The 12003-nt window shown below is 35.5% G+C and overlaps 1 protein-coding gene across 2 annotated transcripts in view; it reads left to right on the plus strand.

The window, feature by feature from the left end:
- Positions 1–12003, plus strand: part of XKR9 (XK related 9) — a 37999-nt gene that overhangs the window by 12552 nt on the left and 13444 nt on the right. The window lies entirely within an intron of this gene.

Here is a 12003-nt window from a genome sequence, read left to right on the forward strand (position 1 = left end):
ATACCATACTGTATTTTTAAAAAATGTTTATTTTTGAGAGAGAAAGCATGAGTGGGATAAAGGCAGAGAGAGAGGGGGGCAGAGGATCTGAACACGGGCTCTGTGCTGAGAGCAGAGAGCCTGATGTGGGGCTTAAACTCATGAACTATGAAATCATGACCTGAGCTGAACTCAGAGGCTTAACCGACAGAGCCACCCGGGTGCCCCAATACCATACTATTTTGATTACTATAGTTTTGCAGTATAGTTTGAGATCTGGGATTATGACACCTCCAGCTTTGTTCTTTCTTAAGATTGCTTTGGTTTTTCAGGATCTTTTGTGTTTCCATACAATTTTAGGATTATTCATTTTAGCTTTGTGAAAAGTACTGTTGGTATTTTGATAGGGTATTTTGTGTTGGATCTTTAGATTACTAGAGTAATATGAACATTTTGACAATATTTGTTTTTCCAATCCACAAGCATGGTATATTTTCTCACTTGTTGTGTTTTCTTCAGTGTCTTACAGTTTTTAGTGTACAGGTTAAATTCACTTCCTTGGCTAAATTTATTCCTAGGTATTTTATTCTTTTTTTAATTTTTTTTTAATGTTTATTCATTTTTGAGAGACAGAGAGAGACAGAGCATGAGCAGGGAAGGGGCAGAGACAGGGAGACACAGAATCCAAAGCAGGCTCCAGGCTCTGAGCTGTCAGCACAGAGCCCAACGTGGGGCTTGAACTCATGAACTGCGAGATCATGACCTGAGCTGAAGTCGGATGCTCAACCGACTGAGCCACCCAGGCACCCCCCTAGGTATTTTATTCTTTTTGATGCATTTGTAAATGGGATTTTTCTTTCTTTCTGCCAGTTAGTTGTTTGTGTGTAGAAACACAACACATTACTGTATGTTGATTTTGTATCCTGCAACTTTACTGAATTCGTTTATTAATTCGAATAGTTTTTTGGTGGAGTCTTCAGGGTTTTTATATATAGTATCATGTCATCTATAAATAGTGACAGTTTAACTTTTTTCTTACCAATCTGGATGCCTTTTATTTCCTTTTGTGCTGTGGCTAGGACTTCTAGTAATAGGTTGAATAAAAGTAATGAGAGTGGACATCTTGTCTTGTTCCTAATCTTAGATGAAAGCTCACAGGTTTTCACCAATGAATATGATATTGGCTTTGGGTTTGTCATACATGGTTTTTATTATGTTGAGGTATGTTCCCTCCAAGCCCAATTTGTTAGAGTTTTTATCATGAATGGATGTTGTGCTTTGTCGGATGTTTTTCTGCATCTCTTGAGATGATCATGATTTTTATCCTTCATTCGTGTTTTTTATAATGATCTTCTATCCTATGACTTTGATAGGGTCACTTATTAGTTCTAATAGCTTTTTTTGTAGACATTTACTAGTTACAGTAACTCTTTTGTAGACTCCTTAGGAATTTTTTTTAGGAATTTTTTACATAGGGAAGCATGCCGTTTCAAAAGAAACCATGTTGTCTTGATTACCGTAGCTTTATAATACTTCTTTATGTCATGTATGCTTTTCACTCCTTTAGAGTAGACTTTATTTTTTTAGAGCAGTTTTAGGTTCAAAGAAAAATTGAGTAGAAAGTAAAGTTCTCATATATCCCCTAATCCCCCATCAACAGCTTTCTATACTAGCAACATTCCTTACCAGAGTGTTACATTTGTTACAATTGATGAACTTATATTAACACATTATCCTCACCCAAAGTCCATAGTTTACACTGGAGTTTATTCTTGGTGTTGTACATTCTGTGGGTTTTGACAAATGTATAATGACACGTATCCACCATATAGTATCATATGTAATAGTTTCACTGCCCTAAAAATCCTCTGGGCTCTGTCATCCCTACTGCCTCCCTAACCCCTGGCAACTACTGATCTATTTACTGTCTTCCAGTTCTTTCCCAGAACATTATACAGTTAGAAGCATGAAGTATGTAGCCTTTCAGATTGGCTTCCTTCCCTCAGCAATAGGCATTTAACATTCTTTTGTATCTCTTCATTTCTTTTAGCACTAAATGATATTCCTTTGTCTGAATGTATCACAGATTATTTATCCATTTACCCAAGGAAGGATATCTTAGTTGTTTCCAAGTTTTGGGAATTATGAATAAAGTTACTGTGAGTATTCATGTATAGGCTTTGTATGGACATAAATCTTCACTAATTTGATACATACCAAGGAACTGGTATGTATTGCTGGATCATATGGTAAGAGTAAGTTTTTGGTTTTTTTAACAGAGTATGTGTGTGTGTTTTTAAAGTTTATTTATTTTGAGAGAGAGAAAAAAATGAGTGGGGGAGGGGCAGAGAGAGGAAGAGACAAAATCCTATGCAGGTTCCATGTCATCAGTGCAGAGCCTGACATGGGGCTTAAAATCAAAAACTGTGAGATCATGACCTTAGCTGAGATCAAGAGTCAGATGCTCAGCTGACTGAGCCACCCAGGTGCTCTAAGTATGTTTAATTTGGTAAGAAAATGCCAGACTATTTCCCAAGGTGGCTGTACCATTTTCTGTTCCCACCAGCAGTGATTGAAAGTTTGTATTGCTCCACATTCTTGCCAGTATTTGATGTCAGTATTCTGGATTTTGGCCGTTCTAATAGGTGGGTAGTGGTACCTCATTTTAACTTGCGTTTACCTAATAACATATGATATAGAGCATGTTTTCATATGCTTGCTTGCTATCTATGTATCTTCTCAAGTGAGGTATCTATTCAGGTTTTTGCCCATTTTTTTAATCAGGTCATTTTTTTATTGTTGAGCTTTAAGAGTTCTTTATATATTTTGAATAACAGTTGTTTATCATATGTATTTTACAATTATTTTCTCCCAATCTTTAGCATGTCTTCTCATTCTCTCGACATATCTTTACTTTCAATCTGTATGCATCTTTATGTCAAAACTGGGTTTCTTCTAGACAACGTATAGTTGGGTCTTGAAGTCATATATTCATTATGTTTTTTTTCAAAATTGTTTTGTCTATTTTAGGGCCTTTGTATTTCTACATAAATTTGAATCAGTTTTCCAGCTATTATAATTGGCATTGTCTTTAAAATGTCATTTTTCAATTATTTGTTTCCACTGAGTAGAAATACAACTGACCTTTTTTTTTAACTTAATCTCCTGAGAACTTGCTGAACTCACATAGTCTATTTTTTGTTTGTTTGGTTTCTTGGTATTTTCTGTGTTAATCATCATGTCATTTGCAAATCGGAATAGTTTGATTTCCTTTTTAAAAATGCTTATTCCTTTTATTTATCTTTTGTATTGCATCATTCTCTGTCTAGGTCTTCCAGTAAAATATTGAATAGAAGTGATGACAGTGACATTCTTGGTTTGTTTCTGATCTCAGGGATAAAGTGTTGCATGTTTTGCCGTTAAGTTTGGTGTTAGCTGTAAGGTTTTCATAGCTGCCCTTTATCAGATTAAAGAGATTTCATTCTCTTTTAATAATCTTGAGAGATTTATTTTTATGGATTGATGTTTAATTTTGTCAAATATTTTTTTTGTACCTGTTGAGATCATATGGTTTTTCATTAATTCATTTTTCATTGATTGATTTAAGGCTATTAAACCAACTTTGCATTCCTGGGACAGACCCTAATCGATCTTGATTTTTTTTAATACATTGCTGAATTTCATTTGCAAATATTTCATCAAGCATTTTTGTGTCCATGCTCATAAGGGATATTTGTTTTACAACAAATTGTTTTACAATTTTCTTTTTCTTTTTTGGTGGGGGGTGGGGGAGGGAGAGTATGCACATGTGTGCAAGTGGGGCAGAGGGAGGAGGGTGAGAGAGAATCTGATTCAGAACTTGATCTTACAACTGTGAGATCATGACCTGAGCCAAAAATCAAGAGTCAGATACTTAAGTGACTGAACCCCCCAGGTGCCCTACAATTTTCCTTTAATGTCATTGGCGGATTTTATTTTTTGTTATTTAGTTAAAAAAATGTTTATTTACTTAGAGAGAGGGAGGGAAGGAGGATGGGAGGGGCAGAGAGAGGGGGAGAGAGAGAATTCTAAGCAGGTTCCACTCTGTCAGTGCAGAGCTGGACTCAGGGCTGGATCTCCTGACCTAAGCCAAAATCAGGAGATGCTTAACTGAGCCAACCAGGCACCCCTCACTGGCAGGTTATAGATAGTTTTATGCTAGCCTCATAACCCAAGTTGGAAAGTGTTCCTTCTTTGTTTATTTTCTGAAGGAGTTAGTATAAGACTGGTGCTATTTCTTCCATAAATGTTTGAAAAAATGTATTGGATGGAGTTAATGTGTGTAGATTTTTTAGAACAATTAGATTTATTCAGATTTTCTGTTTGATCGTTTGTCAGTGTTAGTAAGTTGTGTTTTTCAGCAAATTTTTCTGTTTCATCAGAGTTGTTCAGTTTATTGGTGTAAACTTGCTCCTAATATTCCCTTATTGTAGTTTTGCTCTCTATAGGCTCGTTAGTGCTGTCACCTTTTCTATTCCTGATATTGGCATTTTGTGTTCTTTACCTCTCCCCACCCCACAGCAGTCTTGTTTGAAGTTTATCAGTGTCTAATGTCTTTTTAAAGAACCAGATTTTGACTTTGTTTTTTTCTATGTTTGTCTCTTACTTATTTTATTGATTTTTGCTTTTATCTTTATTGTTGTCTTCTTTCTATGTGTTTAGGGCTTTTTTCCCCCTCTTTTTGTAGTTCATTTCTATGAAAACCTATATCATTACTATTAAGCCTTTCTTTTTTCTAATAAAAGTATTTAAGCTATAAAGATTTTCCAAACCTTTGAATTAGCTGTTTTCCAGACATTTTGATAGTTTGTGCTTTTATTATCAATCAGCTCAAAAACTGTTTGCTTTCCATGTGACTTCATCTTTTACCCAAATGTTAGGCTGTATTTAAAGAATTTTTCAGGTATTCAGGTATTCTGTAGATATTTTAATATTGATTTCTAATTAATTCCATTATTATCAGCTAACATACTTTTGACATTTCAATCTTTTGAAATTTATTATGGTTTGTTTTACTGTCCTACATATGGTCCATCATTATGATTTCATGTGTACTTGAAACATATGTGTTCTGTTGTTGTTAGTTGTAGTATTCTATAAATGAAATTTAGTAAATGTAGTTGATAGTATCACATAGAAATTCTACATTCTTAATGATTTCTTGCTTTGTCATTAGGTGTGTTGGGAGAACTGGGTAGCCATTTGGGGGAAAAAAGCATATGTGAATTATAATTAGACTGGACCTTCATATAAAAGTCAGGCTTAGCTCATAACCTAGCATGGCACATGGTATTGAAAAGGGTTTAGCTTGTTCACTGATAAAGGTGAACTCTTTAGAAGTAGCTTGATAGAAACATACAGGTGGGTATTGGGAGAATTTTAAAATGTTGCAGTTTATGTCTTCAGCCTCCCAGTCTTTTATGTGAGAAAATATGTGTTCTAATTCCTGCTAGACAGAAGAACATATGAAAGGATAAATTGGAAGACTTTTGTTTCCAGGGTAGCACTACTCCCTGCCCCTCCAAATCCAAACCACAAGGATAAGAAAAGAGGTGTTTTTGTCTGTATGCCATGCAAAGACCACAGATTGTAGAAATATACCAGACTAGAAGAGGAAACAATAGCAAGTATATGCAGCATTAGAACAGTAAAGTTTTGATTAACTTTAGAGTAGGGATAATTTAAGATTGCATGTTATGGATTATATTCTAGGTAAGTTATCAAACACCAGGATAGATTCCAATTGAATAAATAGTTAATGTAAAAAAGCAAAAAAAAAAAAAAAAGGTGCTATAAGAAAACATGGGAGAATTTCTCTATAGCCTTGGAGTCAGAACTTTCTAACCATAACTTACCCATAAGCCATAAAATTATAGGTTTGACCTATAAAAATGCATGTCAATAAACAAAAACAAAAATTCCCCAAGTCAACAAAAACAAAAGCAAAGCAAGAAGAAAAGGCAACATTAGGGGCACCTGGGTGGCTCAGTCGGTTAAGTGGCCAACTTCGGCTCAGGTCATGATCTCGTGGTCTGTGAGTTCGAGCCCCGCGTCAGGCTCTGTGCTGACAGCTCGGAGCCTGGAGCCTGCTTCAGATTCTGTGTCTCCCTCTCTTTCTCTCTCTCTCTCTCTCTCTCACTCACACACCCTCCCCCATTCATGCTCTCTCTCTGTCTCAAAAATAAACGTTAAAAAAAATTAAAAAAAAAAAGGCAACATTAACAGGGAAGAAAAATATTTGCAGCTTATAACAGACAAAGCGCTAGTCTTCTAATATTTAAAAAAATTTTTTTTAACGTTTATTCATTTTTGAGAGACAGAGACAGAACATGAGCGGGAAAGAGGCAGAGAGAGGGAGACAGAATCTGAAGCAGGCTCCAGGCTGTGAGATGTCAGCACAGAGCCCAATGCAGGGCTCGAACTCACACACTGTGAGATCATGACCTGAGCCGAAGTCGGTCACTCAACCAACTGAGCCACCCAGGCGTCCTAGTCTTCTAATATTTAAAGAGCTTGTGAAGTAAAAAGTAAAATAAAAATATAATAGAAATAGAATAAGAAAATGGGAATTTTCTTTTTTTTATTCATTTTTTTCATTTTTTAAAATTACATCCAAGTTAGTTAGCATATAGTGCAACAATGATTTCAGGAGTACATTCCTTGATGCCCCTTACCCATTTAGCCCATAACCCCTCCAGCAACCCTCTGTTTGTTCTCTATATTTAAGAGTCTCTTATGTTTTGTCCCCCTCCCTGGTTTTATATTATTTTTCCTTCCCTTCCCTTATGTTCATCTATTTTGTCTCTTAAAGTCCTCATGTGAACGAAGTCATATGGTATTTGTCTTTCTCTGACTAATTGCACATAGTTGCAAATGGCAAGATTTCATTCTTTTTGATTGCTGAGTAATACTCCACTATATGTATGTATGTATGTATGTATGTATGTGTGTATATATATATATATATATATATACATATATATATACATATATATATATACGTATATATATACATATATATATGTGTGTATATATATATACACATATATATGTATATATATATATATATATATACATACATACATATGCCACATCTTCTTTATCCATTCATTCATCAGTGGACATTTGGGCTCTTTCCTTATTTTGGCTATTGTCGATAGCACTGTTATAAACATTGGGATGCATGTGCCTCTTTGAAACAGCACGCCTGTATCCCTTAGATAAATACCTAGTAGTGCAATTGCTGGGTTGTAGGGTAGTTCTATTTTTAGTTTTTTGAGGGACTTCCATATTGTTTTCTAGAGTGGCTAGATCAGTTTGCATTCCTACCAGCAGTGCAAAAGAGATCTTCATTTTCCACATCCTCGCCAACAGCTGTTGTTGCCTGAGTTGTTAATGCTAGCCATTCTGACAGGTGTGAGGTGGTATCTCATTGTAGTTTTAATTTGTATTTCCCTGATGATGAATGATGTTGAGTATTTTTCATGTGTTGGTTGGCCATCTGGATGTCTTCTTTGGAGAAGTGTCTATTCATGTCTTTTGCCCATTTCTTCACTGGATCATTTTTTTTTTTTTTTTTTTTTTTGAGTGTTGAGTTTGAGAAGTTCTTTATAGATTTTGGATACTAACCCTTTATCTGATATGTTGTTTGCCAGTATCCTTTCCCATTCTGTCAGTTGCCTTTTAGTTTTGCTGCTTGTTTCTTTCACTGTGCAGAAGCTTTTTATTTTGATGAGGTCCCAGTAGTTCATTTTTGCTTTTTTTCCCTTGCCTCTGGAGACGTGTTGAGTAAGAAGTTGCTGTGGCTGAGGTCAAAGAGGTTTTTGCCTGCTTTCTCCTTGAGGATTTTGATGGCTTCCTGTCTTACATTGAGGTCTTTCATCCATTTGAGTTTATTTTTGTGTATGGTGTAAGAAAGTGGTCCAGGTTCATTTTTCTGCATGTCGCTGTCCAGTTTTCCCAGCACCACTTGGTGAAGAGACTGTCTTTATTCCATTGGATATTCTTTTCCTGCTTTGTCAAAGATTAGTTGGCCATACGTTTGTGGGCCCGTTTCTGGGTTCTCTGTTCTGTTCCATTGATCTGAGTGTCCGTTTTTGTGCCAGTACCATACTATCTTGATGATTACAGCTTTGTGATAAGCTTGATGTATGGAATTATGATGCCTCCAGCTTTGATTTTCTTTTTCAGGATTGCTTTGGCTATTCAAGGTCTTTTGTGTTTCCATACAAATTTCAGGATTGTTCTAGCTCTGTGAAGAATGTGAAGAATGCTGGTGTTATTTTGATAGGGATTGCATTGAATATGTAGATTGCTTTGGGTAGTTTTGACATTTTAATGATGTTTGTTCTTCCTATCCAGGAGCATGGAATCTTTTTCCATTTTTTTTGTGTCCTCTTCAGTTTCTTTCATAAGCTTTCTATAGTTTTCAATTTATAGGTTTTTCATCTTTTTGGTTAGGTTTATTCCTCGGTATTTTATGGTTTTTGGTGCAATTGTAAATGGGATCAATTCCTTGATTTCCCTTTCTGCTGCTTCATTACTGGTGTATAGAAATGCAATCAATTTCTTTGCATTGATTTTATATCCTGCAACTTTGCTGAATTCATGCATCAGTTCTAGCAGTTTTTTGGTGAAATCTTTTGGGTTTTCCACATAGAGTTTCATGTCGTCTGCAAAGAGTGAAAGTTTGAATTCCTCCTTGTCGTTTTTGATGACTTTTATTCCTTTGTGTTGTCTGATTGCTGAGGCTAGGACTTCCAATACTATGTTGAATAACAGTGGCAAGAGTTGACATCCCTGTTATGTTCCTGACCTCAAGGGGGAGGCTCTCAGTTTTTCCCCATTGAAGATGATATTAGCGGTGGGTTTTTCATATATGACTTCCATGATCTTGAGGTATGATAATTTTATCCCTACTTTCTTGAGGGTTTTTATTAGGAAAGGATGCTGTATTTTGTCAAGTGCTTTCTCTGTATCTATTGAGAGGATCATGTGGTGCATGTCCTTTATTTTATTGATGTGATGTATCATATTGATTGTTTTATGGGTATTGAATCAGCCCTGCATCCCAGCTGTAAATCCCACTTGATCATGGTGAATAATTCTTTTAATACATTGTAGGATCTGGTTGGCTAGTATCTTGTTGGGAATTTTTGCATCCATGTTCATCAGGGAAATTGGTCTGTAGTTCTCCTTTTCAGTGGGGTCTTTGGTTTTGGGACTAAGTTAATGCTGGCCTCGTGGAATGAGTTTGGAAGTTTTCCTTCCATTATTATCCTTCCATTATTATATTCCTTCCATTATTTTTTGGAAGAGCTTCAAAAGAATAGGAGTTAACTCTTGTTTAAATGTTTGGTAGAATTCCCGTGGAAAGCCATCCAGCCCTGGACTCTTGTTTTTTGGGAGATTTTGATTACTAATTCAGTTTCTTTACTGGTTATTGGTCTGTTCAAATTCTCTATTTCTTCCTGTTTCAGTTTTGGTAATATATATGTTTCTAGGAATTTGTCCATTTCTTCCAGATTGTTCAATTTATTGGCATATAATTGCTCTTAATATTCTCTTATTGTGTTTCTGCAGTGTTGGTTGTGATCTCTCCTCTTTCATTTTTTATTTTATTTATTCGGGTCATTTCCCTTTTTTTTTTTGATCAAACTGGCTAGGGGTTTATCAATTTTGTTAGTTCTTTCAAAGAACCAGCTCCTGGTTTCATTTATCTGTTCTACTGCTTTTTTGGTTTCACTAGCATCAATTTCTGCTCTAATCTTTAGTATTTCCTGTCTTCTGTTGGTTTTGGGGTTTATTTGCTGTTCTTTTTCCAGCTCTTTAAGGTGTAAGGTTAGGTTGTGTGTGTGAGATCATTCTTCCTTCTTTAGGAGGGCCTGGATTGCTATACACTTCCCTCTTATGACTGCCTTTGCTGTGTCCCAGAGGTTTTGGGCTGTGGTGTTATCATATTCATTGGCTTCCATGTACTTTTAATTTCCTCTTTAACGTCTTAGCCCATTCATTCTTTAGTAGGATATTCTTTAGTCTCCAAGTATTTGTTATCTTTCCAGATTTTTTCTTGTGGTTGATTTTGAGTTTCATAGCATTGTGGTCTGAAAATATGCACAGTATGATCTTGATCTTTTTGTACTTTTGAGGGCTGATTTGTGTCCTAGTATATGATCTGTTCTGGAGAATGTTCCATGTGCACTGAAGAAGACTTTGTATTCTGCTTTAGGATGAAATGTTCTGTATATATCTGTTAAATCCATCCAGTCCAGTCATTCAAAGCCATTGTTTCCTTGTTGATTTTCTGTTTAGATGATCTGTCCATTACTGTGAGTAGGGTGTTGAATTTCCCTACTATTATAGTATTATTAATGAGTTTCTGTATGTTTGTGATTAATTGATTTATATATTTGGGAGCTTTCATGTTTGGAGCATAAATGTTTACAGTTGTTAGATCCTGTTGATAGACCCCTTAATTATGATATAATGCCCTTTTTCATCTCTTGTTACAATATTTATTTAAAAATCTATGTTGTCTGATATAAGTGTTGCTACTCCAGCTTTCTTTTGGCAACCATTAGCATGATAGATGGTTCTCCATCCCCTTACATTCAATCTGCAGGTTTGTTTAGGTTTAAAATGGGTCTCCTATAAACAGCATATAGATGGATCTTGTTTTCTTATACATTCTGTTATCCTGTGTCTTTTGATTGGGGCATTTAGTCCATTGACATTTAGAGTGAGTACTGAAAGATATGAATTTATTGCCATTATGTTGCCTGTATAAAATGGGAATTTCCAATAGAAAAATGCGAAAAGAATAAGATACTTCATAAAAAAAGGAAATGCAGGTGGCTCTTAAATTATGTGAAAGGTGCTGTGCCTTGTTCATAATTTAAAAATGCCAACTAAAAGTTCACTGAGATGTTTGTCACTTACCAGATTGGCAAAAATCCAAGTGGTAATATACTCTCTTGGAAAGGCATGGGAAAACAGGTACTCTCATATTTCGTTGATGGGAGAATGGATTGGTACAATCCCTGTGAAGGCAATTTGATTATATTTCAAATGTATATATATACCTTTTGGCCAGAAGTTCCTCTTCTGGGAATTTATCATACCTACATACATGTAAAATGACACATATGAACACAATTTTCAGTCATAGATTTTTTTTTTTTTGTAAAAGGCGAATGATAGAAACAGTTTCAATAAATGTCTGTTGGGAGAGTTTATGGTATATCCAAGGCAATGGGGTACTTCATAGCTATTACAAAGAATGTTAAGTACTTTATGTACTGAAATGAAAAGATCTCCAAGATGTATTTTTTCTGAGTTTTTATTTAAATTCCATCTAGTTAACATACAGTGTAATACTAGTTTCAGGTGTAGAATTTAGTGACTAATCACTCACCTACATCACTTGGCGCTCATTACAAGTGCCCTCCTTAATACCCATCACCTATTTAACCCATGCCCCCCCTCCCACCTTACCTCCAGTAACCATCAGTTTGTTCCCTATAGTTAATAGTTTGTTTCTTGGTTTGCGTCTCTTTTTTTCCCCTCATATGTTTATTTGTTTTGTTTTTTAAATTCTATATGAGTGAAATCATATGATATTTGTCTTTCTCTAGCTCATTTCACTTAGCATAATACTCTCTAGGTAAGCGTAATCCTCTCCATCCATGTCATTGCAAATGGCAAGTTTTCATTGTTTTTGTGGCTTTGTAATATCCCATTGTGTGTGTGTGTGTCTGTGTGTGTCGCACCCCAGACACACACCACATTTTTTTTTTATCCATTCATCAGTCAGTGGACCTTTGGGCTCTTTCCATTGTTTGGCTGTTGTTAATAATGCTGCTATAAACATTGGGGTGCATGTATCCCTTCAAATCAGTATCTTGTATCATTTGGGTAAATACCTAGTAGTGCAACTAATGGATCATAGGGTAGTTCCATTTTTAACTTTTTGAGGAACCTCCATAC

The sequence above is a fragment of the Felis catus genome, chromosome F2, assembly GCF_018350175.1.
Source record: "Felis catus isolate Fca126 chromosome F2, F.catus_Fca126_mat1.0, whole genome shotgun sequence".
Taxonomy (NCBI): domain Eukaryota; kingdom Metazoa; phylum Chordata; class Mammalia; order Carnivora; family Felidae; genus Felis; species Felis catus.